At 54.8% G+C, this 27,981-nt stretch overlaps 4 long non-coding RNA genes across 4 annotated transcripts; 2 read left to right on the top strand and 2 right to left on the bottom strand.

Moving 5' to 3' along the window:
- The first annotated feature begins 7,776 nt into the window (after positions 1-7,776).
- LOC135418502 (uncharacterized) lies at positions 7,777-9,085 on the top strand. The gene is made up of 2 exons (XR_010432487.1): positions 7,777-7,984; positions 8,450-9,085. It is a non-coding gene; the product is annotated as an uncharacterized LOC135418502 (long non-coding RNA).
- On the bottom strand, positions 8,742-9,865 carry LOC135418508 (uncharacterized). Its single transcript, XR_010432492.1, has 2 exons — positions 9,741-9,865; positions 8,742-9,308 (listed from the first exon to the last, which is right to left on the bottom strand). It is a non-coding gene; the product is annotated as an uncharacterized LOC135418508 (long non-coding RNA).
- An 88-nt stretch (positions 9,866-9,953) lies between these two features.
- Positions 9,954-11,680, top strand: LOC135418506 (uncharacterized). The gene is made up of 2 exons (XR_010432490.1): positions 9,954-10,160; positions 11,452-11,680. It is a non-coding gene; the product is annotated as an uncharacterized LOC135418506 (long non-coding RNA).
- LOC135418507 (uncharacterized) lies at positions 11,295-27,923 on the bottom strand. The gene is made up of 3 exons (XR_010432491.1): positions 27,779-27,923; positions 26,203-26,341; positions 11,295-11,579 (listed from the first exon to the last, which is right to left on the bottom strand). It is a non-coding gene; the product is annotated as an uncharacterized LOC135418507 (long non-coding RNA).
- Between the last annotated feature and the right edge of the window lie 58 nt (positions 27,924-27,981).

Consider the following 27,981-nt stretch of genomic DNA (forward strand, 5'->3'; position numbering starts at 1 on the left):
TTTGCACAGGCCCCAGTTTTTATTGCACCCTCGTCTGAGTCAGTTCAGCTCATTAATTCTATTTATTTTAATTTTTTTTTTGTTGGGCTAGTGTTCCAACAGCTTAGCAAGTAAATTGGTTCACGGAGGGTTCCACATATGCTAGAGGCAGTATAAGACAACCCAGGAGAGGAGAGAGGGAAAAGAAAGAATGGGGAGAGGAATGGGATTCCCCAGTTCTAATGTTAATGAGGCATTAGATACTAATCCCTTTCAGGGACCAACACGTCTCTCTCTGCAACCTTATTTCTGGTGAAAGATGGGAGCATTTATTTACTTCATTTAACTATCTCCACACATGATAGGGGTACCATAGGCACTCAGATTTTCCTTCCATTCTGGGAAGCAGGCACGAGGTAAGCTTTAATTGGATTTACACCAAGGACATTTGGAGGAGGATAAAACATCAGATGGCTACAAAGCCTCCATCAACTCAGGTTCCCTTCTGAAATCATTGAGACTGTTAACAGTTCAAGAGACCTCTCATGAGGTAAGGAGCAACACAAGCAATGCCATTTAGTTCAGCTGTGTTGAAGAGTTTCAGTGATGCGGATACTTCATGACAAATTTTGATGCTAGTAGCAATAGCAACTCATGCCATGAAACAATTGTTCACGTGTCCTGTACTACACATACACCATCTTCAGAGAAGATGTGCAGTATTTTGCATATCTGTTTCAATCTCCATCTGAAAAAACGACACAAAAATTTGTTCAACATCTCACACTCATGAAATACCACTATAGGCAGAGCTAAATGTCACTGAATCTTTAGCGTCTAACTGTTCTCCTTCATTAGGACAGCTGCTGAGATAGTTGTGTTAATGCCATTACCAAACACCAAGGCATTTAGAAGTGGTTGAAATTGTTGCAGTGTGTTTGTAAAGGAGGAAGAGCGAAAAGTAGCACCAGAAAAATAAAGAGAAGCTCCCACAGCTCGTGAAAAGCAGGGAAATAGCATTTCAGAAGAAAGCAGTGAATGAAGAGTGTTAATGTGGTGTCCACAGGAACAGGGTGTGGTTTCTCTGACCTCTTCCCCATCATGAAAACAAGACTTCTTTTGTTGTCTGCAAATAAACAAACCTGTGTCATAGTTCAGCACCCCAAAATAAGCACAGAACCTCAAACTCTGGAGGCTAATCAGAGAAAAGGGAGCAGAAGTGGTGTTAATTTTAAACATGTGGGAACTGAGGCACCAAAGTATTAAGTGTATTTTCACAGAAATCCATTCCACAGCCAAGGGCTGTAATTTGTTTTCTTAGCTCAAATTTCAGTTAATTTGGACATTAAATTTCAGTAGAAATATGCCCCTGACACTCTCAGCTGAGTTTACCCTTCATTTAGCAGTCCTATGGAGCAACACAGCCCTGGGAGCTACCAGGAGTGATGCTGCATGCAAATACAAATCTCCTTCCATGAGAAAATTTACTGTGTTATCATTTATTGACTGTAAGAAGAATTATACACGTGTCAGAAGAGAAGAATTAAAGCTTTCACCCAGTGCTACTATCAACCATACGGCAAAATATTTCAGAAAATAAAATGTCTAGAATCATATTTTACCACAACACAGTCCTTTCAGTCTGATGCACTCACAAAACAACAGTAAGTGTTGGAAAAGCAACACAACATAATCATTTCAGTCCTATCTCTCTTTAGCTGGTCTCTGACTAGCTTGCAGAGCCATCAAACTACAGTTATCCTCACAGAATACAGCTGATGCTCTTGTTTTTAAGCTTTCTCATCGGCAAGTAGTTTCAAACAATGCCTCTCCCAAGAGAGGTGCTTTGTGTCATGCTGCTGGAGTACAATGAAACAGGGCGAGTTAAAGACCCTTAAATCAAAATCCTTTCTTTTAGGATGAGCTCAGCAAAGCGTTAAGAAACCATTGTACGTGTGATTCTGTATCACACTTGAGTTTGGCAAGTGCTGATACACTAGTGCCTGTGTTTAACTTAAACTTCATGTGCACAAGTGCCATCACCTCTTAGGAGAAAAAAAAAAGTGAATTTCAAGACAGATTACTGGCTGAAAGGAAACTAACTATTTAGAAAAAATGCAATATTCAAGCTAATATCTTAAAAGTAAAACCAAATACTTCTGGTTTAAAATAAATGTTAAGGACAATAATATGAAAGTGAGCAGTATCTCTCAGCTCTGCCCAGACATGCTGTCTCTGCAGATAGCTGGCCTGCCTCTTGCACCCTGTGCCTGCAACAGAAATGCAAAGGCAAAGCCAAAAATGAAGAAAATACTTTTAAATTTAAATGTTTAAAGATAATAAGAAAATCTTGGTAATGTGGGTTCTTTTCTCCTTGGTTCTTAATCTGAAACCTGCACAAAGAAACTTTTCATTCACTGGCACCCACAGTTTAAACACAACAAATACAGCTAGTACAGTAGCTCTCTGTCCAGAACTGGGAAGAGAACAATTCTTACCGATCTCTAGGGTAATATTTTAAGAAAGGTTTTCTGTTATTTGAAGAAATAAAGTGAGCTGCTTTAAAAACAGACCGAGGCCAACAAATGGATCTTTAAAAATGTCCTTAAGTGAAGTAATTTTTGTAAAATTGTTGTCAGAGTTGCATTCAACAAACACCTGAACATTCCACTCCCTATGCTTTGGTTATTTCTTTGAATATCTGCAGAAAAAACATCTTATGTTGGATGCTGGGGTCACGGTAACAACTGTGTTATGCACCTCTTCAGTCATTGTCCAGGCTGTGACATGTGCTTTAGGACTCTTGGATTATTATTATTATTATTATATATGGTCCCTTTTAAAGAAAAACTGGTATTCTACATTGTACGATTGGAATTTCAAAAAGTTAGAGTGCCCTTTTGAAATGAAGCCAAAGACATCTTTTTAAATAGCTGGGGTGGAGCATAAAGGGAACACATTTAAAAAAAAAAAAATAAGGCACTCTTTCAAATAAATATTATCATGAAACATGGCAGAAAAGGTTTGTCATATTGAAATCACTTCAACTGCTGAAAATTGCAAAAGAAAAAATACAAGTAATGGTGATTTGTTTTAGGTTCCATCATAAATTATGCTGTTATTTCTGTCTCCACATCCACATAGCTGACAGTTACCTTTCCCTGGTGACTGAAGTACACTTCCTGGATCTTGAAAGGCAGTTGCAAGATGGAGTAAGGGATCCCTCAGCTAGAATAAAGCCATCTTGATTTTAATTTCAAACATCCAGTATTTTGTGTGTGTGTGAAATTGCCAATAGAAGGAATATGTCAGGGGTTCATAAGGAAAAAAACTCCTATATTTCCCTCTTATACTCTCTGTAGGAAGGGGGAAAACTTCTGTTTAGTGGTACACAATTCCCTGATTTAATGCCAAGTTTTAGAGCAGAGGATTTAAGTTATTACTACCTGCAATTGTTTTCTTCCCCTCTTGCTGGAGGTGACTGCCTCTGGAATATCAAGTAGAGCAGCTAAGAGGGGAACGTCTATTCCTTCGTGACAGACTTGTCTCCTGGAAAGGAAAAAAACCACAGTATGGCTGCACAGCACAGACAGCGAGGGATGAACAGTGTTGGTGTGTGGAGAGCTTGCAAGGGAAAACATCTGAGGAAAAGCTGGAAGCAGAGGGGCTCCCAAGTGGCATTGTTGCTCACACTTTCTATTACTAGAGCAGGGCTCAGTGCCATCTCCAAGTGGGAATTTAATCATGGAAAGCATCAGCATGAGATAGTACACAGATCTGGTGTCTAAGGATGCAAATGTGTGGAGGTTTTGGGGCAGTGCTACACCCTGTGTTTCTCTCAGGGGTAAAATGAAAGCCCTTTCAGAGGGGAAGGCTGCAGGGCAATCATGGGAACACCTCAGCACTGCACCATGTCCTGAGAGCCCCAAGGTTTCCCTGTGGGCTTCAAGAGATCACAAATCTTGAGGTGCTGCACACAGACCTGAGGATGGTAAGAAGTACAGCAATCCATGTCCCGTGATTCTGCAGACAGAGACAGAATTGGTCTGGTTTCAAATATATATATACAGTTTAAAATGTTAAAAACAGTAAAGAGATTTTTATAAGGAAGATAGCACAACCCACATGTGGAGAAAATTTTGCAATTTCTTAACACTTTTTTCTTCTGATCTTAATGTGTCCAACATTCAGCTCTGAGCTTATTACTGATAGAGACTCTGAGATCTCCTGCAGCCTCTGCCAGCTGGGGACCACAGTATCATGACCACCTCCCCAGTTCAGGTCTCTGAAGTTTTGGGGGCTAATGTTAGGTCATTCATCTCTTCCTCTTTTCCTGAATAATGCCTAAATAGTCTGCATGACGAGAATGGGGATTTGAAATTGCTTTCCTTGAGTCGAAACATGGGGGTAGCCTGCAAAGGCTTTCAAAGGGAGAGACTGTTGCTGCGATTCCTGCTGGGAAGAGACAGGGCGTAAAGTCAGATGTCTAAACGCAGTAAAAGCCATTAATAATTACAAATCTAACCGCTTATTTTCTGTGGAAAATTGCGAATAGCAGTGGTATTTAAACTCTCCTCTTTGAGGTAGTAGGTCAGTCAGAAGATGACAACTTTAGTTCAGTGGAACAATAGTGACATCCAGCGGTCAGTCAGCAAATTCAAAGCACTGCTTTTCCAGGGTTTCACTGGGATACTGTGGTCTGCTTGTACATCTCATAGTCTGCCTGCAATTGCTTTTTTTTTTTTTTAATTGAATGTGGTAGATAATATTTCTTCTTGAAACAGGGGTGTATTTGCAGTGCCATAGAAAGAGTAGAATATATTTTTTGAAGTCCAATAGTTAAAATGTTAATTCTCCAAGGCCCAACTTCCAGTTGGCAAGTAACTGTAGGGAGGGCATAGTCAGCCTTGGTGTGGACACATTTGATTTAAAGGCCCTCTTCTTATGAGGAACAAGGTCAAACAAACAATAATACATCATTGCAGCTATCTTCTGTGTTTCGTTCCTCTGACTGTCTAGAGGAAGATCTCTGTGCAGCTTTATTAAATCACCAGAAGTAATACTTTGGTTGCCGTAAATCCTTGGAAACTGATTTTTGCTCTGTCACTGAAGTCAGTTGCATCATGTCTCCTTACTAGCCATCATCTATATTAGGAAAATATCATTGTGTTGTGTAGCTTTATACCATTTCTTCCCAGACTAAAAGCAAGTTTTAAGAGAGTATGATTTGCCATATTTGTTTTTAGAGTCTCATCTTTAAATTGTGGATGGAGAGCTTCCATTCAAACCAGGCTAATCATCTTAATGCCCACCGCCTCTACTCCTATACTGGAAAGAAAGAGGGTGTTCACTCAGTAGAACTCTGAGTAGCTCACTTACATCCACTTTCTGTTACTGCCTTGAGATTTCAGCCAAACTGATGAACCTAACCCAGACACAGGAATGACAAATTTTTTGCTGCAGGAAACACAATACTGTAATTGAGATCCTGTGATATCTAGGGAAAAAATTGCAATAAAATTACACTAAAATCTTGTAACAAGAAAAATATTTTTTCCCCTCAGATATACTCCTGACAACTTAAAAGGGCACTTGGGTTTGAGTTGTGAATCTTCACAGTCATAACATATTTGCACATCAGCCAAGGCGAAAACAAAATACTTATAATCCTGGATTGAGATCTCTGCAGTGTAGATATCGATATACCATCCACGATTCTCACACGTAATTGTGAATGCTCTGAATAGTATATCTTTCTGATTTCCACCTTAAAAGCTAAATTCAGTTTTTACTTTCAATGAAAGTAACAGCATAAAATATGAATTAAAGCTTTCCATCTGCCTATGTTGATAGCATTCATGTCTGGTCTAAATAGAAGTCAAATGTAAGTTCTGTAGTGTTTAGCCCATTTCAGGTTTATACACTATCCTAACAACATTTGTGGTACTTATCAAATACCAAAATACAATTAATTATAATCAGGTGTTGTGACATCTGACAGAGAGAAACTAAATGAACTTCTCTAATTAGTTTGCTATTCTATAATTAAATTATATGGGTGTCTAGTGATGATAACAAAAATTAAAATAAAAACAAAAAATAAAATTAAAAATTTTTAAAAGTAAAATAAAAATAAATTAATAGAAAATAAAAATAAAATAAAACCTAAAAATAATATTAAAGAACGATATTCGTTGGGGTCGGATTTCACCTCTCTGGGCTGGGGCGGGAATCGCTGCTGCTGCCACCTGGCGGTGAAAGAGAGGTACTGCGCATGTGAGATGACTCGTGGGTGACACCTGCTGACTGAAGCGCGGGATTGCAATCAAGAAGGGCACGCATGCGCAATGGCTCAACTATCGCTATGGAGATAGAGGAGGGGACGGGGGCAGGGGACGGGGACAGCGACAGCCCGGGGGCGGTGGCGGGACTGCGGCGGAGGCGCCGAGCGGCGGGGGCTGCGGACCGGCTCCGGAGCCGCGCGGGTGGTGGGCGGAACTCGCTGTCCCTTGGGGAGATCAGTGGCCCGGCGGGAAGGCGGGAAGGCGGCGGCACCGGGAGCTGAGGGCTCGTGGCACCGGAGGCTTCGCCCGGCCGTGCGGGATCCCGAGGCGTCGCTCTCGGGCGGATTCTGTAGAGGACAAAATGGACATTTTGGGGCTAAAATCTGAGTTTATCTGTTGGGAAGACAATGGGCGTTTTGAGGTAAAAATGAGTAAATCGGTGATGGACAGGTAGGGAAAATCCCAGCCTGGCTAAAGTGGATTACCAAACCCACCTGTGAAATCAGAGCTGTTCCAGCAGCTGTTCTTCCCATTAGCCCCCGGATGTTTTCCTTATTTTCTGGTTTCCAGAAAGGAGCATGGGTTGGGAAGCACAGCTTTGCAAAGTCGTCGGTTTGCCATAACTGTGCAGAGATGTCAGGATCTGGAAGGCACTCCCATTTTCCTGGAGGAGGATTCCCCAGGGAATGCCCTTAGCTGAGATATGGCTTCTGCAGACCCTCCCAGGATGAGCCATGGTGGCCTCTGATCCAGTGCTGGTTTTTAAAGCAAAGAGTTATTTGCGATGTCAGTCTCACTGTGAGCAATTTTTTTTTTTTTGTGCCAGCGAATAAATTTTATAAGCACTGAGGTAATATGATTCCATGTTATAAATTAGGTAATTCTCTTAGTGAGCAATTTCAGTTGTTATACAGTGTGGTCTGCAGAAGGATTTTTCAGTTTTACACCTGAACAGTGTATCTTGGGTCACTTTTAGGCACACAATTGCCTTTATGTTGAGAGGGTCTAACATTTAATTTGCTGGTCGTACTCACTGTGGGAAAACTCCTGTCCTGAAGGAGTCCACCATTTGCCTTTTTTTTCCTAGATGTGGTGGAGCATATCTTTACAAAAATAAAGATTTTGTAAAACAGATGTTGCTCACTGGTTTAGTGCTAATATTTGAGCTAATTGTGTGAAAATGATTGGGAAATAAGATTGTGTCTTCCATTCGGATGGATAGAGAGTTCTTAAAACTAAATTTCCAAAGGGATTTGTTGAGACTATCCCTGTATCTTCCTGCACCAGTGAAGAGTACTAGTTTGACTTAGTAAGAAAGACTGAATTGCAGTGCCAAAATCAGTAGCTCTGCTCACCTTGAGTTCTGGCTGTCCAAAGGACAGTTCTCTGCAGGCACAGCTACACAGAGTTTGGCTTCCTGGCACTGCTGAAAACGTCCTAGAATCCCACCTGACTGGAGGTTGCTTTCCACGCTTAGTCAGAAGTTCTGTGTAACCTGAGTTGAAATGTAAGACCTGCGTAGTGACTTCTGCTCTCTGACTGGGGGACAGGCTGCTGGGTTTGGGTGAGGTTTCTCTTCTCCTGATGTTTTAAATGTTCTCAGAATCCACAGGTAAATCTTTGTCTACGGGAGAAAGCTCAAAATAAACAAAAGAGAGAGCAGCTGGAACACTTGTGGAAGGACATGGGCAGCGTGTGTGTGCAGGGCAGCACACTGGCAGGTACCTCCCCAGGAAGATAAAGTTTACTGCAGAAGTTTTCTGAAGAGTTTGCCTTGTGAAGTAGTACAGTGCTTCTTTGTCCTCACAGCAGAAGTGTGAAAGCAGCTCCATGTTAGAGGAGCGGGGCTTTAGTTCCTGTGGGGTTGGTCACACTCAGCTCTTCCTGTGTCAGTCACAGGTTTGGAAGAAACCCCGCTGTGTAGCTAAAGCAGTGCACCTACTAGAAATAATGAAATACTTTAGAAAAGGCGAAACAGTCAGATCAGAATATGAGAAAGCTCTGCTGTTGGCTACACTGTTCCTTATATGAGCCAAGTAGGTGCTGATGGAGTCTGTCCTGTGTCTGGGATCCACAAGCAGCTTTCTGTCCCCTTAGAGCAGGTGTTCATTGCTGGGTTTCTGTGCAGATAGAAACCTTACCTTTAGCAAGCTGGTTTGTGTACAGCTGTTTCTGTTCCCTTCAAGGACCTGATGCTTCTGCAATGGGTCCCTCTGAGCTAATACTAACACGAGGAACTCTCGATGAAGAGCAAGAAGAGAGGGAGAGTGATGCTGATGGCATTGACCATGAAGGTAAGGGAATGAGGTCTAAAAGCTGCCTCTCAAGAAATCCCCTCTATATTTCATGTCCTGGATGGACTGTAAGGAGAGCCTAGAAAACAAGCAAACATTCAGTCACCTGACGTGTCAGAATCTGTAGCAGAAGCTCAACTGCAATGGTCAGTGCAGGGATATCACTCTGTAACCTTTGTGAAAGTTCAATTGTAAATTTTCTATTCAAGTAATTAATAGGTGTATAACACACATAAACCAGAGAACTCGTTAGGCTTGGGGCATGCAGTGACCTCTGAACCTGATTGATGCACAGATGTGTCCATCATCTTTTTGGCCTTACAGTTTCTGCCCCTGGCTCTCTTCCCTTTTCCTGTGACTGTGGTCTTGGAGCAATCTTCTAAGTTGTTACAGTGTGATTTTTCTCTTCTATAGCTCACAGACTTAATCTTCATTCTTTCCCTGTTCCACTGATGGGTAGGATCACTTATTTCCTTTGCCCTGTAATGTAGCTGAAGATGGAATAGACTTTCTATGTTGCTTTGGCTATCCTGATTCTAGCTTTTTTTCAGAAATACAAGTAGAACAAGTACTGAAATAGCGCTGAACTTCAGCAGCAGCGGGGGCTGCGCAGGAGAAGGAGGGTGGGCAGCGGGCCTGGGGCAGGCAGGGGGATGGGGGTGGGGGCGGGCACTTAAAAGATTTCGGCCAGGGAGCTGATCTCAGCCAGCACCCAGTCGGGGCAGTCTAAGTCCCCGTAGAAGCAGAACTGCTGCGTGGGGAGAGGCGGTCAGAGGCGCACTGCCGCTCTGCGTCCTCCCCGCTCCCCGCCGCCGACTCCCGGCCCACCACGTCGCCGCTGCTCCCCGGTCCCCCATGCCGCACAGTCCGCTTTCGCGATCCGGAGCGCCCCGTGTGCCGGTGGGGGGCTCCCCGAGGGGCTCTGCAGGGGCCTTGGGGCCGGGACCCCGGGGGTGCAGCCCGACCAAGGGGCGGGGCAGGGGACGGGGTCCCGGAGGCGGGACCCGGGGCGGCCACGGACCCGCGGGAAGGGCCCCTCCGACACGGCCCTAGTCCCTCCTCCGACCATCCGAGCACCTCCCGCCACCCCGCGGGCTCCAAACCCCGCCAATCCGGGCCCGAGGCAGCGTCTGGCCCGCCAATCTCGGCCCGCCTTTCTCGGCGCCGTCCAATCACAGCCCGCCTTTTCAATCCGGCAGCGGTCCCGCAAGCTCTGCCCGCTCAGCCGCGGCGCGGCCCCTCCGAGCGGCACCGTCCCCCCGTTCCCCTCAGGCGCTGCTGGGACCACGGAAGGGCGGTGGGAGCTCCGCGGTCATGTCCCGTCCGGGAGCTCTCCTAGGAGAAGGAGAGGGAGGCGGGGAGCGGGTGGAAGGGGCTCCGGGAGCGGGGCCAGCGGGGTTCTCGGGAACGGGCGGGCGGGGATTGGCTGGGCTGGCACGGGGGGGCGGGGCTGTGCGGGCCGCGGGCTATAAATAGCGGGCGGGGGGAGCGGGGGGGGCAGTTCGGCGGCGGAGGTGGAAGCGGCGCTGGAGCTGCGGGAGCCGGGGCGAGATCGGCGGTGAGCTGGGGCGGGACTCCCGCGGCTGCCGCTCCCGACGTGCAGGTCCGATCCCGGCCCGCCACTCCCAGCCCACTTTTCTCCGCTCCGTCCAATCGTAGCCCGCCCTTTCAATGGGGCCGCGGTCCCGTAAGCTGTGCCCGCTCAGCCGCGGCGCGGCGCCACCCCCCTTCCCCACGTTCCCCTCAGGCGCTGTAGGTGCCGGCGCCTTTGCTTCCGGAGCCGCGCCTGCGCTGCCGCAGCCCCCGACAGGCCCTGTTGGGACCAGGGAGGGCGGGTGGCACAGCTCCGCGCTCACGTCCCGTCTGGGAGTTCTTCCGGGAGGCGGGGAGGGGGCGGGAGCGGCGGCGGCCCTTTCAACGGGGCCGCGGTCGAGCAAGCTCTGCCCGCTCAGCCGCGGCGCGGAGCCGCCCCCCTCTCCACCTCGTCCCCCGCGTTCCCCTCAGGCGCCGGTCTCGGCGCCTTTGCTTCGGGATCCGGCGGAGCCGCGCCTGCGCTGCCGCGGTGCCCGCAGGCGTTGTTGAAAGGGCGGGTGGGAGGTCCGCGGTCCCGTCCCGTCCCGGAGTTCTCCCGGGAGAAGGGGAGGGAGGCGGGCAGCAGGCGGAAGCGGAGCAGCCCCTGGGAGCGGGGCCTGAGGGGACAGCGGGGTTCTTGGGGACGGACAGGCGGGGATTGGCGGACGCTGCCGGACGCTGGGATTGGCTGGGCTGGCACGAGGGGGGCGGGGCCGTGCGGGCCGCGGGCTATAAACGGCGCGGGCGGGGGGCGCTGGGGGCAGTTCGGCGGCGGGGCTGGGGGCGGCGCTGGAGCGGCGGGGCTGGGGGCGGCGCTGGAGCGGCGGGAGCCGGCCCGGGATTGGCGCGGCCGCCGGGCCGAGGAGCGGCGGTGAGCCAGGGTGGGACTCTCGCGGCTGCCGCTCCAGGCAGCGGTGGGGAGCCATGGGGCAGCACCCCCTCGGCTGCCGCTCCAGGGGGAGCCGGGGTCGGTCCCCCACAGCTGCCGAGGCGGGGCGTTGGGCAGGCGGTGTCCCGGGCAGCTGTGCCGGCCAGCTTTGGTCGGTGCTCAGTGGGGGAGCAGCCCATGCTCAGGGGTGCTCCCCCGAACCAGAAGGACTAGGATGCAGCCTCTCAGTGGGGCTGGTATTGAAAGTATTGTTACAAAGAAAAGTAATAAAAGATGTTTCATTCTATTATAATTTTATTTTACTTTTATTTTCATCTTTGACTACTTGATTGTTTATTCTATTGTTTTGTTGCTGTTCCCGTTGGGATGGGTGGGACAGTTCCTAGAGATATTTAAGTGAACGACAAAGACTGATTTGTGACTTTGTCAACAGCCCCGGGCTGCAGAGATACCCAGGAGCAGATTTAGGCAGAGGCAGCAGAAAGCTGAGGCAGAGGCAGCAGAAAGCTGAGAACCTGGAGCTCAGGCAGCAGAACTGGTGGAGACATAAAGACGGTAGGACTGTGGGCAGAACAAGAGTGGGGCTGGATTAGGGAGCATGGACCTGGCATAAGTACTGCAGGGATGGAGCTGGGATAAAAATAGTCAGGCCTGGCCTGGAATGTGGGCTTGAGAGCTGGGGTGGAAAACTCAGACCTTTAACAAAAGAAAGATGCTAGGATTGGAACGTGCAGCAGCTTTACCGGGAGCTGACAGCAGAGCTGGCAGAGAAATAAAGGTTGTGGGTCTGGGTATGGGATAGGGAGATTGGTGCTCAGAAAGGGACTGTGGAGCAGGGATAGGGACTGTGGCACTGCAGCAGAAATCACTGTAGGATTGAGACAGGGACTGGCACCGTCGCTCAAACATCTGTGTGTGAAATAGGGATTGATGGGCGGGAACGTGGACGGGGGGAAGAGCTGAAATCAGTCGAGGGCAGGGATCTGGACTTTGGAGTTGGGATCAGGTTTGTGGGGCTAGAGGAGTACCTGGGGGACTGGGATTGGGAGTGTGAGGGTGGAGCTGGAAAGTCACAGAGCTGGAGCCAAGCTGAAGATCCTGCAGTGAGAACCTGGAGCAGCTTCCCGTGGCGGCGCTGGCAAGATGCAGAGCTACTGCTGAGAGAGCAGAGCTGGCAGTGCAATAAAGCTTGTGGGTCTCGAGCTGAAATCACTGAGGGGCTGGGCTAGGGACAGGGTTTGGGCTTGGGACTGTTACACTTGGGGCAGTAATCAGAGCAATCACTGTGAGATAGGGCCTGTGGCACCGTCGCTGAAATGGCTGTGTGTGTGATATAGGGATTGATGGGTGGGAATGTGGATTGGGTGGGAGAACTGAAATCAGTCTAGGGCTGGGCTTGTGATTTTGGAATTGGGATAGAAATTTTGGGGCTGGAGGAGCACCTGGGGGACTGGGACTGGGAGTGGGAGGTGGGAGCTGGAAAGTCGCAGAGCTGGAGCCAAGCTGAAGATCCTGCAGCGAGAACCTGGAGCAGCTTCCCGTGGCGGCGCTGGCAAGATGCAGAGCTACTGCTGAGAGAGCAGAGCTGGCAGTGCAATAAAGCTTGTGGGTCTCGAGCTGAAATCACTGAGGGGCTGGGATAGGGATGGGTTCTGGGCTTGGGACTGTAACACTTGGGTAGGAATCCGTGTGGGGTGGAGATAGGGCCTGTGGCACCGTCGCTGAAATCTCTATGCAGCTGGAAATGGGATTGTAAATTGGGAATGTGGACTGGGCGGGTAGAGCTGAAATCAGTCTAGGGCTGGGCTTGTGATTTTGGAATTGGGATAGGAATTTTGGGGCTGGAGGAGCACCTGGGGGACTGGGATTGGGAGTGTGAGGGTGGAGCTGGAAAGTCAAAGAACTGGATCCAAGCTGAAGATCCTGCAGTGAGAACCTGGAGCAGCTTCCCGTGGCGGCGCTGGCAAGATGCAGAGCTACTGCTGAGAGAGCAGAGCTGGCAGTGCAATAAAGCTTGTGGGTCTCGAGCTGAAATCACTGAGGGGCTGGGATAGGGATGGGTTCTGGGCTTGGGACTGTAACACTTGGGGCAGTAATCAGAGCAGTCACTGTGAGATAGGGCCTGTGGCACCGTCGCTGCAATGGCTGTGTGTCTGATATAGGGATTGATGGGTGGGAATGTGGGTTGGGTGGGAGAGCTGAAATCAGTCTAGGGCTGGGCTTGTGTCTTTGGAATTGCGATAGGAATTTTGGGGCTGGAGGAGCACCTGAGGGACTGGGATTGGGAGGGTGGGGCTGGAAAGTCGCAGAGCTGGAGCCAAGCTGAAGATCCTGCAGTGAGAACCTGGAGCAGCTTCCCGTGGCAGCGCTGGCAAGATGCAGAGCTACTGCTGGGAGAGCAGAGCTGGCAGTGCAATAAAGCTTGTGGGTCTCGAGCTGAAATCACTGAGGGGCTGGGGTAGGGACAGGGTTCTGGGCTTGGGACTGTTACACTTGGGGCAGTAATCAGAGCAATCACTGTGAGATAGGGCCTGTGGCACCGTCGCTGAAATGGCTGTGTGTGTGATATAGGGATTGATGGGTGGGAATGTGGATTGGGTGGGAGAACTGAAATCAGTCTAGGGCTGGGCTTGTGATTTTGGAATTGGGATAGAAATTTTGGGGCTGGAGGAGCACCTGGGGGACTGGGAGTGGGAGGTGGGAGCTGGAAAGTCACAGAGCTGGAGCCAAGCTGAAGATCCTGCAGCGAGAACCTGGAGCAGCTTCCCGTGGCGGCGCTGGCAAGATGCAGAGCTACTGCTGAGAGAGCAGAGCTGGCAGTGCAATAAAGCTTGTGGGTCTCGAGCTGAAATCACTGAGGGGCTGGGATAGGGATGGGTTCTGGGCTTGGGACTGTAACACTTGGGTAGGAATCCGTGTGGGGAGGAGATAGGGCCTGTGGCACCGTCGCTGAAATCTCTATGCAGCTGGAAATGGGATTGTAAATTGGGAATGTGGACTGGGCGGGTAGAGCTGAAATCAGTCTAGGGCTGGGCTTGTGATTTTGGAATTGGGATAGGAATTTTGGGGCTGGAGGAGCACCTGGGGGACTGGGATTGGGAGTTTGAGGGTGGAGCTGGAAAGTCAAAGAACTGGATCCAAGCTGAAGATCCTGCAGTGAGAACCTGGAGCAGCTTCCCGTGGCGGCGCTGGCAAGATGCAGAGCTACTGCTGAGAGAGCAGAGCTGGCAGTGCAATAAAGCTTGTGGGTCTCGAGCTGAAATCACTGAGGGGCTGGGATAGGGATGGGTTCTGGGCTTGGGACTGTAACACTTGGGGCAGTAATCAGAGCAGTCACTGTGAGATAGGGCCTGTGGCACCGTCGCTGCAATGGCTGTGTGTCTGATATAGGGATTGATGGGTGGGAATGTGGGTTGGGTGGGAGAGCTGAAATCAGTCTAGGGCTGGGCTTGTGTCTTTGGAATTGGGATAGGAATTTTGGGGCTGGAGGAGCACCTGGGGGACTGGGATTGGGAGGGTGGGGCTGGAAAGTCGCAGAGCTGGAGCCAAGCTGAAGATCCTGCAGTGAGAACCTGGAGCAGCTTCCCGTGGCAGCGCTGGCAAGATGCAGAGCTACTGCTGAGAGAGCAGAGCTGGCAGTGCAATAAAGCTTGTGGGTCTCGAGCTGAAATCACTGAGGGGCTGGGGTAGGGACAGGGTTTGGGCTTGGGACTGTAACACTTGGGCAGGAATCCGTGTGGGGAGGAGATAGGGCCTGTGGCACCGTCGCTGAAATGGCTGTGTGTCTGTGGAATTGGGATTATAATTGGGAATGTGGACTGAGAGGCTGGGGCTGAAATCAGCATAATGCTAGGATTGCATCTGTGGAGCTGGGAGATTGTCTGGAGCTCAGATAGGGCCTGTGGCACCGTCGCTGAAATCCTCGAGCGGCTGTGGCATAGGGATTAATGGGCGGGAATGTGGATTGGGTGGGTAGAGCTGAAGTCAGTATAGTGCTGGGCTTGTGATTTTGGAATTGGGATCGGGTTTGTGGGGCTGGAGGAGCACCTGGGGGACTGAGACTGGGAGTGTGAGGGTGGGGCTGGAAAGTCGCAGAGCTGGAGCCAAGCTGAAGATCCTGCAGTGAGAACCTGGAGCAGCTTCCCGTGGCGGCGCTGGCAAGATGCAGAGCTACTGCTGAGAGAGCAGAGCTGGCAGTGCAATAAAGCTTGTGGGTCTCGAGCTGAAATCACTGAGGGGCTGGGGTAGGGACAGGGTTTGGGCTTGGGACTGTAACACTTGCGCAGGAATCTGTGTGGGGAGGAGATAGGGCCTGTGGCACCGTCGCTGAAATCTCTATGCAGCTGGAAATGGGATTGTAAATTGGGAATGTGGATTGGGTGGGAGAGCTGAATTCAGTCTAGGGCTGGGCTTGTGATTTTGGAATTGGGATAGGAATTTTGGGGCTGGAGGAGCATTTGGGGGACTGGGACTGGGAGTGGGAGGTGGGAGCTGGAAAGTCACAGAGCTGGAGCCAAGCTGAAGATCCTGCAGTGAGAACCTGGAGCAGCTTCCCGTGGCGGCGCTGGCAAGATGCAGAGCTACTGCTGAGAGAGCAGAGCTGGCAGTGCAATAAAGCTTGTGGGTCTCGAGCTGAAATCACTGAGGGGCTGTGGTAGGGACAGGGTTTGGGCTTGGGACTGTAACACTTGGGCAGGAATCCGTGTGGGGAGGAGATAGGGCCTGTGGCACCGTCGCTGAAATGGCTGTGTGTCTGTGGAATTGGGATTATAATTGGGAATGTGGACTGAGAGGCTGGGGCTGAAATCAGCATAGTGCTAGGATTGCATCTCTGGAGCTGGGAGAGTGTCTGGAGCTCAGATAGGGCCTGTGGCACCGTCGCTGAAATCCTCGAGTGGCTGTGGCATAGGGATTAATGGGCGGGAATGTGGATTGGGTGGGTAGAGCTGAAGTCAGTATAGTGCTGGGCTTGTGAGTTTTGAATTGGGCTAGGGTTTGTGGGGCTGGAGGAGTAATTGGGGGACTTGGAATGGGAGTGTGAGGTTGGAGCTGGAAAGTCACAGAGATGGAGCCAAGATGAAGATCCTGCAAGATTTGGAGCTGCTGCTGAGAGAGCAGAGCTGGCAGTGCAATAAAGCTTGTGGGTCTCAAGCTAAAATCACTAAAGGGCTGGGATAGAGCTGGGGGCTAAAATATGGACTGGATGCTTTGGTCAGGTACTGTTGGTTTTGAGTAGAAATTACTGTGGGATTGGGATTGTATTTTTGTGCACTCTGGGGAGTCTAGTAATTCTATTGCAAGCCATTGGAGGGAACTGGGAGTACTGGGTAGAGTCAGCTGTTCTATGGGGAAGGCCCAGGTGTTAACAATGAGGGGGAGGAGGGGCCAGGGATTGGGCTGAGGCCCCTTGGCTGTTGTTCCGACTCAGGAGCTGTAGCAGGACTTCTTAGACCATGACTCAGGTGAGTCTGTTTCAATTTCACCTTTCCAGTCCCTTCCTACTGTCCCCAGTCCCTCCCCACTGTCCCCAGTCCCTCCTGAGTCCTTCCCAGTTTCTCCCAAGTACCCCAAACCCCATCCCAGTGCAGTCAGTCCCCTCCCTGTTCCTTCCCCAGTGCCTCCACTCCTTCCCAATTGCTCCCACTACACCCCAGTCCCATCCCAGTCCATCCCTAGTACCCTCAGTCCAACCAAGCTCCCTGCGCAGTTCCCTCCAGAACCTCCCCAGTGCTCCCAGTCCTTCCCAAGTTGTTTCAAACCCATTGCAGTCCCTCCCCAGTGCCTTCAGTCCCACCCCAGTTCCCTTCCCAGTGATCCCACTTGCTCACAAGTGCTCCCAGTCCTTCCCAAGTTGTTTCAAACCCATTGCAGTCCCTCCCCAGTGCCTTCAGTCCCACCCCAGTTCCCTTCCCAGTGATCCCACTTGCTCACAAGTGCTCCCAGTCCAGCCCAGTCCCAACCCAGTGCCCCTGGTACCTCCCCAGTGCCCTCAGTGCCATCCTAGTTCTCTCAGTCCCATCCAAGTACCTCCAGTCCTTCCCCACTGCATCCCAGTGCTCCCAGTCCCTCCCAAGTGCATTAAAGAGCCATCATCAGTGGCCCCAGTCCCTCCTAAATGATTCCTAGTCCCTCCCCAGTGCTTCCAATCAAATCCCAGTCCCTCCCCAGTCCCTTCCCAGTACATCTGCACCCCATCACAGTGGTCCCAGTCCCTCCCCAGAGATTCTCAGGCCCATCCCAGGCACGCTCTCCAGTCCCCTCCCCAGTCCTCTCTCAGTCCCCTTGCAATCCCTTCCCAGTCCTATCCCAGTCCCTGCAGTCCCTTTCCCAGTTCGCCCAGTCCCTTCCCACTGCCCCCAGGCCCATCCCAATTCCCTCCCCAGTGATCCAAGTCCAATCCCAGTGGTGCCCCAGTGTGTCCTAGTGCCTCTCAGTCCTATCCCAGTGCCTCCAGTCCCTCCCCAGAGAATCCCAGTCCCAGCCCACTTCCCCCAAGTGCCCCCAGGGCCTCTCCAGTGCCCTCAGTCCCGGCCCAGTCCCTCCCCAATACATCTCACTCCTATCCCAGTGCCCCCAGTCCCACGGTCCCCAGTCCCTCCCCAATGACCCCCAGTCCCATCTCAGTGCTCCCAGTCCCCCTCACCCCCCCGAAAATCTCAGTCCCACCCCAGTGTCCCCACTCCCAGCCCAAATCCCCCCAGTGCCCCCAGTCCCTCTCCAGTGTCCCCAGTCCCATCCCCATCCCTCCCCACTGCCCCCAGTCCCTCCCAGTGCATGCCAGTCCTTTTCCCCGAGGCATCCCACTCCCTCCCTAGAACATCCAAGTCCCATCCCAGTTCCCTCCCCAGTGCCCCATCCCCAGCCCTCCCGTGACCTCAGTCCCTCCTCAGGGCATCCCAGTTCTTTTCTCCTGTGCATCCCAGTCCCATCCCAGGCCCACTCCCCAGTCCTGTCACAGTCCTCTTGCAGTCCCTCCCCAGTCCAATCCCAGTCCCTGCAGTGGCTTTCCCGTTGCTCCCAGTCCCTCCCCAGTGCATTCCACTTTCTCCCATGCATCCCATTCCCATCCCAGTACCATCCCAGTTCCCTTCCCAGCCCCCTCGCAGTCCCTCCCTGCTCCCTCCCCAGTTCCCCCAGTCCCACCCCAGTGCCACCTGTCCTCCCAGTCCCACCCCAGTGCCCCACTCCCATCCCAGTCTCTCCCCACTTCCCCCACTGCAACCTACCACCTCCTTTCCCTCCCAAGTGTCCTCCTGCAGTTCAACCCAGTCCTTCCCCAGTTTGCCTAGTCCCATCCCAGTCCCTCCTAAGTGATTCCCAGTCCCTCCCCAGTCCCTTCCCAGTACAACTGAGGGCACTGGAGTGGCCCTCGGGGCACTTGGGGGAACTGGGCTGGGACAGGGATTCTCTGGGGAGGAACTGGAGGCACCGGGATAGGACTGAGAGACACTGGGGAGGCACTAGGACACACTGGGGCACCAGTGGGATAGGACTGGAAACACCGGGGAGGGAATTGAGATGGGCCTGGGGGCAGTGGGAAGGGACTGGGATGCGACTGGGCAAACTGGGGAAGGACTGGGTTGCACTGCAGGAGGACACTTGGGAAGGAATGGGTGCACTGGCTTGCACTGAGAGAAGTGGGAAGGGACTGGGATGAGAATGGGGGCACTGGGGTGGGACTGGGAGCATCTCCAGTGCCCTCAGTCCCATCCCAGTCCCTCCCTACTACCCCCAGTCCCTCTCTAGTGCCCCTATTCTCAGCCCAGTGCCCCTAGTCGCACCCAGTGCATCCAACCCCCTTGAGCTGTCGCCAGTCCCATCCCAGTCCCTCCCCACTGCCCCCAGTCCCTCCCCAGTGCGTTGTGCTCCTTTTCCCTGTGCATCCCATTCCCATCCCAGCCACTTCGCAGTCCCTCCCTGCTCCTTCCCCAGCTGCCCCAGTCCTAGCCCAGTGCCACCAGTGCTCCCAGTCCCACCCCACTGCCCCAACTCTCATCCCAGTCCCTTCCCACTTCTCTCAGTGCAAGCCAGCGCACCCATTCCTTCCCAAGTGTCCTCCTGCAGTGCAACCCAGTCCTTCCCCAGTTTGCCCAGTCGCATCCCAGTCCCTTCCCACTGCCCCCAGGCCCATCCCAATTCCCTCCCCAGTGATCCCAGTCCCATCCCAGTGGTGCCCCAGTGTGTCCTAGTGCCTCCCCAGTGCCTCTCAGTCCTATCCCAGTGCCTCCAGTCCCTCCCCAGAGAATCCCAGTCCCAGCCCACTTCCCCCAAGTGCCCCCAGGGCCTCTCCAGTGCCCTCAGTCCCGGCCCAGTCCCTCCCCAGTGCATCTCACTCCTATGCCAGTGGCCCCAGTCCCACGGTCCCCAGTCCCTCCCCAATGACCCCCAGTCCCATCTCAGTGCTCCCAGTCCCCCTCACCCCCCCGAAAATCTCAGTCCCACCCCAGTGTCCCCACTCCCAGCCCAAATCCCCCCAGTGCCCCCAGTCCCTCTCCAGTGTCCCCACTCCCAGCCCCATCCCTCCCCACTGCCCCCAGTCCCTCCCAGTGCATGCCAGTCCTTTTCCCCGATGCATCCCACTCCCTCCCTAGAACATCCAAGTCCCATCCCAGTTCCCTCCCCAGTGCCCCATCCCCAGCCCTCCCGTGACCTCAGTCCCTCCTCAGGGCATCCCAGTTCTTTTCTCCTGTGCATCCCAGTCCCATCCCAGGCCCACTCCCCAGTCCTGTCACAGTCCTCTTGCAGTCCCTCCCTAGTCCAATCCCAGTCCCTGCTGTGGCTTTCCCATTGCTCCCAGTCCCTCCCCAGTGCATTCCACTCCTTTCTCCCATGCATCCCATTCCCATCCCAGTACCATCCCAGTTCCCTTCCCAGCCCCCTCGCAGTCCCTCCCTGCTCCCTCCCCAGTTCCCCCAGTCCCACCCCAGTGCCCCCGCTCTCATCCCAGTCTCTCCCCACTTCCCCCACTGCAACCCACCACCTTCTTTTCCCTCCCAAGTGTCCTCCTGCAGTGCAACCCAGTCCTTCCCCAGTTCGCCCAGTCCCATCCCAGTCCCTCCTAAGTGATTCCCAGTCCCTCCCCAGTCCCTTCCCAGTACAACTGCATCCCATCCCAGTCACAGCAGTCCCATCCCAGTGGTCCCAGTCCCTCCCCAGAGATTCTCAGGCCCATCCCAGGCACGCTCTCCAGTCCCCTCCCCAGTCCTCTCACAGTCCCCTTGTAGTCCCTTCCCAGTCCTATCCCAGTCCCTGCAGTCCCTTTCCCAGTGCTCCCAGTCCCATCCCAGTTCCCTCCCCAGTGACCTCAGTCCCATCTCTGTGCCCACCCAGCGCACCTCAGTCCCATCCCAGTGCCTGTAGTCCCACTGTCCCCAAACCCTCCCAAATGACCCCTGTCCAATCCCACTTCCCCCAGTCCCTCCCCTGAGAATCCCAGTTGCAGTCCAGTGCCCCCAGTGCCAGCCCAGTTCTCCCCAGTCCATCTCCAGTGCCCTCAGTCCCATCCCAGTCCCTCCCTATTACCCCCAGCCCCTCTCCAGTGCCCCTAGTCTCAGCCCAGTGCCCCTAGTTGCACCCAGTGCATCCAACTCCCTTGAAGTGTCTCCAGTCCCATCCCAGTCCCTTCCCACTGCCTCCAGTCCCTCCCCAGTGCATCCCATTCCCATCCCAGTCACTTTGCAGTCCCTCCCTGCTCCCTCCCCAGTTGCCCCAGTCCTAGCCCAGTGCCACCAGTGCTCCCAGTCCCACCCCAGTGCCCCCACTCTCATCCCAGTCCCTTCCCACTTCTCTCAGTGCAAGCCAGCGCACCCATTCCTTCCCAAGTGTCCTCCTGCAGTGCAACCCAGTCCTTCCCCAGTTTGCCCAGTCGCATCCCAGTCCCTTCCCACTGCCCCCAGGCCCATCCCAATTCCCTCCGCAGTGATCCCAGTCCCATCCCAGTGGTGCCCCAGTGTGTCCTAGTGCCTCCCCAGTGCCTCTCAGTCCTATCCCAGTGCCTCCAGTCCCTCCCCAGAGAATCCCCATCCCAGTCCACTTCCCCCAAGTGTCCCCAGGGCCTCTCCAGTGCCCTCAGTCCCGGCCCAGTCCCTCCCCAGTACATCTCACTCCTATCCCAGTGCCCCCAGTCCCACAGTTCCCCAGTCCAATCCCAGTCCCTGCAGTGGCTTTCCCGTTGCTCCCAGTCCCTCCCCAGTGCATTCCGCTCCTTTCTCCCATGCATCCCATTCCCATCCCAGTACCAACCCAGTTCCCTTCCCAGCCCCCTCGCAGTCCCTCCCTGCTCCCTCCCCAGTTCCCCCAGTCCTAGCCCAGTGCCACCAGTGCTCCCAGTCCCACCCCTGTGCCCCCACTCCCATCCCAGTCTCTCCCCACTTCCCCCACTGCAACTAACCACCTCCTTTCCCTCCCAAGTGTCCTCCTGCAGTGCAACCCAGTCCTTCCCCAGTTCGCCCAGTCCCATCCCAGTCCCTCCTAAGTGATTCCCAGTCCCTCCCCAGTCCCTCCCCAATGACCCCCAGTCCCATCCCAGTGCTCCCAGTCCCCCTCACCCCCCCGAAAATCTCAGTCCCACCCCAGTGTCCCCACTCCCAGCCCAAATCCCCCCAGTGCCCCCAGTCCCTCTCCAGTGTCCCCAGTGCATCCCCATCCCTCCCCACTGCCCCCAGTCCCTCCCAGTGCATGCCAGTCCTTTTCCCCAATGCATCTCACTCCCTCCCTAGAACATCCAAGTCCCATCCCAGTTCCCTCCCCAGTGCCCCCACTCTCATCCCAGTCTCTCCCCACTTCCCCCACTGCAACCCACCACCTTCTTTTCCTCCCAAGTGTCCTCCTGCAGTGCAACCCAGTCCTTCCCCAGTTTGCCTAGTCCCATCACAGTCCCTCCTAAATGATTCCCAGTCCCTCCCCAGTCCCTTCCCAGTACAACTGCATCCCATCCCAGTCACAGCAGTCCCATCCCAGTGGTCCCAGTCCCTCCCCAGAGATTCTCAGGCCCATCCCAGGCACGCTCTCCAGTCCCCTCCCCAGTCCTCTCACAGTCCCCTTGCAGTCCCTTCCCAGTCCCTTCCCAGTCCCATCCCAGTCCCTCCCCAATGACCCCCAGTCCCATCCCAGTGCTCCCAGTCCCCCTCACCCCCCCGAAAATCTCAGTCCCACCCCAGTGTCCCCACTCCCAGCCCAAATCCCCCCAGTGCCCCCAGTCCCTCTCCAGTGTCCCCAGTCCCATCCCCATCCCTCCCCACTGCCCCCAGTCCCTCCCAGTACATGCCAGTCCTTTTCCCTGATGCATCTCACTCCCTCCCTAGAACATCCAAGTCCCATCCCAGCTCCCTCCCCAGTGCCCCATCCCCAGCCCTCCCGTGACCTCAGTCCCTCCCCAGGGCATCCCGGTTCTTTTCCCCTGTGCATCCCAGTCCCATCCCAGGCCCACTCCCCAGTCCTGTCACAGTCCTCTTGCAGTCCCTCCCCAGTCCAATCCCAGTCCCTGCAGTGGCTTTCCCGTTGCTCCCAGTCCCTCCCCAGTGCATTCCGCTCCTTTCTCCCATGCATCCCATTCCCATCCCAGTACCAACCCAGTTCCCTTCCCAGCCCCCTCGCAGTCCCTCCCTGCTCCCTCCCCAGTTCCCCCAGTCCTAGCCCAGTGCCACCAGTGCTCCCAGTCCCACCCCTGTGCCCCCACTCCCATCCCAGTCTCTCCCCACTTCCCCCACTGCAACTAACCACCTCCTTTCCCTCCCAAGTGTCCTCCTGCAGTGCAACCCAGTCCTTCCCCAGTTCGCCCAGTCCCATCCCAGTCCCTCCTAAGTGATTCCCAGTCCCTTCCCAGTACAACTGCATCCCATCCCAGTCACAGCAGTCCCATCCCAGTGGTCCCAGTCCCTCCCCAGAGATTCTCAGGCCCATCCCAGGCACGCTCTCCAGTCCCCTCCCCAGTCCTCTTACAGTCCCCTTGCGGTCCCTTCCCAGTCCTATCCCAGTCCCTGCAGTCCCTTTCCCAGTGCTCCCAGTCCCATCCCAGTTCCCTCCCCAGTGACCTCAGTCCCATCCCTGTGCCCACCCAGCGCACCTCAGTCCCATCCCAGTGCCTGTAGTCCCACTGTCCCCAAACCCTCCCAAATGACCCCTGTCCAATCCCACTTCCCCCAGTCCCTCCCCTGAGAATCCCAGTTGCAGTCCAGTGCCCCCAGTGCCAGCCCAGTTCTCCCCAGTCCATCTCCAGTGCCCTCAGTCCCATCCCAGTCCCTCCCTATTACCCCCAGCCCCTCCCCAGTGCCCCTAGTCTCAGCCCAGTGCCCCTAGTCGCACCCAGTGCATCCAACTCCCTTGAAGTGTCTCCAGTCCCATCCCAGTCCCTTCCCACTGCCTCCAGTCCCTCCCCAGTGCATCCCATTCCCATCCCAGTCACTTTGCAGTCCCTCCCTGCTCCCTCCCCAGTTGCCCCAGTCCTAGCCCAGTGCCACCAGTGCTCCCAGTCCCACCCCAGTGCCCCCACTCTCATCCCAGTCCCTTCCCACTTCTCTCAGTGCAAGCCAGCGCACCCATTCCTTCCCAAGTGTCCTCCTGCAGTGCAACCCAGTCCTTCCCCAGTTTGCCCAGTCGCATCCCAGTCCCTTCCCACTGCCCCCAGGCCCATCCCAATTCCCTCCCCAGTGATCCCAGTCCCATCCCAGTGGTGCCCCAGTGTGTCCTAGTGCCTCCCCAGTGCCTCTCAGTCCTATCCCAGTGCCTCCAGTCCCTCCCCAGAGAATCCCCATCCCAGTCCACTTCCGCCAAGTGTCCCCAGGGCCTCTCCAGTGCCCTCAGTCCCGGCCCAGTCCCTCCCCAGTACATCTCACTCCTGTCCCAGTGCCCCCAGTCCCACGGTTCCCCAGTCCCTCCCCAATGACCCCCAGTCCCATCCCAGTGCTCCCAGTCCCCCTCACCCCCCCGAAAATCTCAGTCCCACCCCAGTGTCCCCACTCCCAGCCCAAATCCCCCCAGTGCCCCCAGTCCCTCTCCAGTGTCCCCAGTCCCATCCCCATCCCTCCCCACTGCCCCCAGTCCCTCCCAGTGCATGCCAGTCCTTTTCCCTGATGCATCTCACTCCCTCCCTAGAACATCCAAGTCCCATCCCAGCTCCCTCCCCAGTGCCCCATCCCCAGCCCTCCCGTGACCTCAGTCCCTCCCCAGGGCATCCCGGTTCTTTTCCCCTGTGCATCCCAGTCCCATCCCAGGCCCACTCCCCAGTCCTGTCACAGTCCTCTTGCAGTCCCTCCCCAGTCCAATCCCAGTCCCTGCAGTGGCTTTCCCGTTGCTCCCAGTCCCTCCCCAGTGCATTCCGCTCCTTTCTCCCATGCATCCCATTCCCATCCCAGTACCAACCCAGTTCCCTTCCCAGCCCCCTCGCAGTCCCTCCCTGCTCCCTCCCCAGTTCCCCCAGTCCTAGCCCAGTGCCACCAGTGCTCCCAGTCCCACCCCTGTGCCCCCACTCCCATCCCAGTCTCTCCCCACTTCCCCCACTGCAACTAACCACCTCCTTTCCCTCCCAAGTGTCCTCCTGCAGTGCAACCCAGTCCTTCCCCAGTTCGCCCAGTCCCATCCCAGTCCCTCCTAAGTGATTCCCAGTCCCTTCCCAGTACAACTGCATCCCATCCCAGTCACAGCAGTCCCATCCCAGTGGTCCCAGTCCCTCCCCAGAGATTCTCAGGCCCATCCCAGGCACGCTCTCCAGTCCCCTCCCCAGTCCTCTTACAGTCCCCTTGCGGTCCCTTCCCAGTCCTATCCCAGTCCCTGCAGTCCCTTTCCCAGTGCTCCCAGTCCCATCCCAGTTCCCTCCCCAGTGACCTCAGTCCCATCCCTGTGCCCACCCAGCACACCTCAGTCCCATCCCAGTGCCTGTAGTCCCACTGTCCCCAAACCCTCCCAAATGACCCCTGTCCAATCCCACTTCCCCCAGTCCCTCCCCTGAGAATCCCAGTTGCAGTCCAGTGCCCCCAGTGCCAGCCCAGTTCTCCCCAGTCCATCTCCAGTGCCCTCAGTCCCATCCCAGTCCCTCCCTATTACCCCCAGCCCCTCCCCAGTGCCCCTAGTCTCAGCCCAGTGCCCCTAGTTGCACCCAGTGCATCCAACTCCCTTGAAGTGTCTCCAGTCCCATCCCAGTCCCTTCCCACTGCCTCCAGTCCCTCCCCAGTGCATCCCATTCCCATCCCAGTCACTTTGCAGTCCCTCCCTGCTCCCTCCCCAGTTGCCCCAGTCCTAGCCCAGTGCCACCAGTGCTCCCAGTCCCACCCCAGTGCCCCCACTCTCATCCCAGTCCCTTCCCACTTCTCTCAGTGCAAGCCAGCGCACCCATTCCTTCCCAAGTGTCCTCCTGCAGTGCAACCCAGTCCTTCCCCAGTTTGCCCAGTCGCATCCCAGTCCCTTCCCACTGCCCCCAGGCCCATCCCAATTCCCTCCGCAGTGATCCCAGTCCCATCCCAGTGGTGCCCCAGTGTGTCCTAGTGCCTCCCCAGTGCCTCTCAGTCCTATCCCAGTGCCTCCAGTCCCTCCCCAGAGAATCCCCATCCCAGTCCACTTCCCCCAAGTGTCCCCAGGGCCTCTCCAGTGCCCTCAGTCCCGGCCCAGTCCCTCCCCAGTACATCTCACTCATGTCCCAGTGCCCCCAGTCCCACGGTTCCCCAGTCCCTCCCCAATGACCCCCAGTCCCATCCCAGTGCTCCCAGTCCCCCTCACCCCCCCGAAAATCTCAGTCCCACCCCAGTGTCCCCACTCCCAGCCCAAATCCCCCCAGTGCCCCCAGTCCCTCCCAGTGCATGCCAGTCCTTTTCCCCTGATGCAAGAGACACAGGGGGCATGAAATCCCAGGGCAGCTGCTCTGAGGTTCTAAAATTCAGTTGTTCTAAATTCGGTATTTTTTTTAGTGAGCAGTTTGAATTGTTAGACAGCGCGGACTGCAGAAGGATTTTTCCGTGAACTGATTGTTTTTTAGTTTATTTTAAAGCTCTCCTAAAAACTCTACACTGGTGTGTGTTTGCTGCACCTGCCGTGGTGGCTGCAGGGAGAAGCAGCTGGGGGGGTTTGCTCTCTGCCCCTTTCCCACCTTCCCCTCGCTTCCCTGGTACTCCAAGGAATCCCAGCTCCCCTTGGCTTCTCCAGGGGCCTCGCGGCAGGGTTTCTAAGTGTGACCCTGAAAAAGGGCTGACGTTACCTTGCAGGAATCCTTGAGCCGAAATTGGCAGTGCGAGTCCCAAAATTGAATATGGATGAAGATTCTTCACAGACCAAAGGTACCATACCAGAAAGTTCTTGCTGCTTAACGAGTGCCAGGGCTGGCCCACCAACTGCACCTGAAACCATGAAGGTCAGAGTTTTCTTTCTAGGGAAAAAGGGGTGAGGTTACCTTGCAGGAATCCTAAAGCCAAAACTGGAAGTCCAGCTCCCAAAATTGAATACAGATGACGATTCCTCCCAGACCAAAGGTGCCACCACAGAAAGCTCTTGCTGCCCGTGGAGCTCCCAGGTTGGCCCACCAACTGCACCTAACAACCAAAAGATAGAGGCTTTCTTATCTGGGAGAAAATGCTGTAGTTTGCTTTTGGGACTTTGAGCTGAAATTGCCAGTCCAAGTCCCAAAATTGAATATGGATGAAGATTCCTCCCAGACAAACAGTGCCACCACAGAAAGCTCTTGTTGCCCATGGAGTGTCAGGCTGGTCCACAAACTGCACCTGATAGCCTGAGGTTCAGCCCTTGTTCCCAATATCAAATAAACAAATACCTTGCTGTTTAAAGATACAAAAGCCTCTGAGCAGTTTTTCCGACCGGGTTTTTCGGCATCACAGTCTAACTATTACCAAATACTGCCACTGTAACCCCTAAACCGTCACCCAGCGCCAGATCCACACACCTCTTGAACCCCTGCAGCAACGGCGACTCCACCACCTCCCTAGGCAGCCTATTCCAATACGTGTGCACCCGATTTTTTCCTAATCTCTAATCTGAATCTCCCCAGTCACATTGTAAAGCCATTTCTCCCGGTCCTCACCGCAGGACAGCGGCTCTTTCCCGGTTCAAACCTCGGCACAGCCACCGAACCGGGCGCGGGTCCGTGGAAGGACTTCCTGATTCTCGTTATTACCTCACTCCACATCCCCCGTCGCGAAGCACCCCGGGAGGGTCCCGGCATCCCCAGGGGCTCAGCCCGGCCCCGCGGGAGGGTCCCGGCAGCCCCGGGGGCTCAGCCCCAGCCCCGCGGGAGGGTCCCGGCGGCCCCGGGGGCTCAGCCCCAGCCCCGCGGGAGGGTCCCGGCGGCCCCGGGGGCTCAGCCCCAGCCCCGCGGGAGGGTCCCGGCGGCCCCGGGGGCTCAGCCCCAGCCCCGCGGGAGGGTCCCGGCGGCCCCGGGGCTCCCTCCGGCCCCCCCCGCGCCCCGTTCCGGTACCGCCAGGATCACCCTTGTCCCACAACTGCCGCAGGTAAGACGCGGCTATGCCGCGCTACTCCAGCCCGCGCCGCTCCAGCCCCCAACTCCCGCCGCTCCAGCCCCCAACTCCCGCCGCTCCAGCCCCCAACTCCCGCCGCTCCAGCCCCCAACTCCCGCCGCTCCAGCCCCCAACTTCCGCCGCTCCAGCCCCCAACTCCCGCCGCTCCAGCCCCCAACTCCCGCCGCTCCAGCCCCCAACTCCCGCCGCTCCAGCTCCAACTCCCGCCGCGCTTCTCTAGCCCGCCCCGCTCCAGCTCCCGCCCTAATTCAATACCAACTCTAAATCCAATACCGACTACAATACCTGCTCTCATTAACAGTCCTTTTCTCCGTCAGGCTCTTCACCTATCCTGATTTTAAGTCAGAGATGCCACCCAGGTGCTGCTGCTCCCAGAGCCTTTATACCTTCTGGGATTGGGCTGCTCCCTTTCTCCCCGGGCCTCACAGGAAGGGAGGTGGGCACGGTCAGGGGTATATTAACCCCAGCCTTTGCCCAGGGAGGTCATC

The sequence above is a fragment of the Pseudopipra pipra genome, chromosome 9, assembly GCF_036250125.1.
Source record: "Pseudopipra pipra isolate bDixPip1 chromosome 9, bDixPip1.hap1, whole genome shotgun sequence".
Lineage (NCBI taxonomy): Eukaryota > Metazoa > Chordata > Aves > Passeriformes > Pipridae > Pseudopipra > Pseudopipra pipra.